This window comes from Triticum aestivum, chromosome 5B, assembly GCF_018294505.1.
Source record: "Triticum aestivum cultivar Chinese Spring chromosome 5B, IWGSC CS RefSeq v2.1, whole genome shotgun sequence".
In the NCBI taxonomy this organism is placed as follows: domain Eukaryota; kingdom Viridiplantae; phylum Streptophyta; class Magnoliopsida; order Poales; family Poaceae; genus Triticum; species Triticum aestivum.
Window position 1 is genome coordinate 40,685,433 of NC_057807.1, and position 2,117 is coordinate 40,687,549.

Here is a 2,117-nt window from a genome sequence, read left to right on the forward strand (position 1 = left end):
AAGGCGAGGGAGGGGGTGGATTGGGAGCGAACGGTGATGGGGGGTAGGGCAGGGGCTGACTGGGGGCGGCGACGGAGACGGAGGCGCGGGGGCGGCAATGGCGTGGGTCGGGGCAGCGCGCGGGTGGATCTGGTGTCGAGGGAGAGAGGGTCGAAGGGGATCTGGCGAGAGAGAGGGGGGATATCTAGGGGGAGGGTTCTAATGCCGCACCGTCCAGTCGTGCACCATAAGTATGACTATTCTAATGGCGCACCACCCCTCGGTGCGCCATTAGAATTTTGTTTTAATCTAGCCCACTAACCATATCTACAACCTAACCCTATCCACAGCAGAACCCACCCACTAGCCCGACATGTCAGCACGCAGCACACACACCAGGAGGTCCTGGGTTAGATTCCCAGGCTCCCCAATGTTTTTTATGCATTTTAAATGTTGTTTTTATATTTATTTGTGTTTAAATACGTTCAAACTTGTTTAAATCATAACAGTAATATTTTTTTTATAAATACAGTAATAATTTTTATAAAAATATGTTCAAATTTCTTACTTGAAAATATCATCGGCGGCGGCGGTGGAGCGGGGGAGGGTGCGGGGATCGATATCGAGATGGAGGGGGAATCGAGATCGAGATGGAGGGGGATCGAGATCAAGTGTCCTCATGAATTCAAAAAGTGCCCATGAAATTTAAAAATATTCATGATATCAAAAAGTGCCCATCACATACAATCGAGAAATGAAGACTATGATTTAAATACAATCGATCTTAGCTAGCTATCTGTTCATAATCTTCTTGCCCTTATTTTTCGCAAATGGAGTTCTTCTGTGGAACGGACATCCTTTAGGTAGGGTGGTCCTGCTTCTTGTGGTGTGTGCTGCTACTTCATCGTCGTCGTCATGTTCGATATTCGGGTCGCCGTACTTGTCGAAGTCTTGCTCATTGGCTACTCCATCCATTCCGATGATCTTCCTTTTGCCTCTCCTCACGACAACACGACTGGGCTTTGGCGGGTCGATAATGAAGAAGCATTGGTCCACTTGGGAAGCCAGTACCCATGGCTCATTTTTCGAGGTGACGTTTGCGCCCGCAGTCTTGGATTTGGCTTCGGGTATAAACACAACTGGGCTTTGGCATAGTGCGCCATTCGTAGGTTTGCAAACAAGTAAAAAAAATTATATACTAATGGCGCACTATCTTGGTCGTGCGCCATTACTAGTTCTAACTAGTAATGGCACACTTTGCCATCCCTGCGCCATTAGTTTGTATGGAAAAATGGGAAGAAAATCAATAGTAGTGGCGCACCGTGAGCACGGTGCGCCATTAGTGTCTTCCAAACTAATGGCGCACGAGCAACCGGTGCGCCATTAGTATATAGTAGTGGCGCACTACTTACCTGGTGCGCCATTAGAATTAGTCCTATCTATAGCCCTTTTCCTAGTAGTGCACACATGCATCGGGACCCGTGCGAAGTTTAGGTGGCATAGCTACACCCCGAAGGCCACCCCGAATCCTAGTTGACCAGTAGATCTAGCTCTTTGACTTTCGTCAGACGGGCCTTGCGAGGTGGAATCTTCCACCTGGTTGCGATTGGTCAGCCCATAGCAACATCCTCGAACACGGTCTGGACCCAACCCCACACTAGATTCCCTCCGGTTCCACCGCACGTGCACCATCCCCCCTCTAAATTATGCAAGCACTGCCTTTTGTAGAGGGGGGCCACACCACAGAGCCCCAAGACGAGCGTCTACGCATGCTAGAACACTTACACACATGCATCGGGACCCGCGCGATGTTTCGGTGGCATAGCTACACCCCGAAGGCCACCCCGAATACTGGTTGTCCAATAGATCCAACACTGGACTCCCTCTGGTTACCCCGCACCCGCACCATCCCCCCCTCCTCTAAGTGACGGCGGCACTGCCTTCCGTGGAGGGGGCACACCACGGAGCCCCGAGACGAGCGTCTACGCATGCCAGAACACATTCACACATGCATTGGGACCCGTGTGATGTTTCGGTGGCATAGCTACACCCCAAGGCCACCCTGAATCCCATTCTCCAACAAATCTAGCCCTTTGACTTTTGCTGGACGAGCTTCGACCGGTCAACTCTTCCACCTG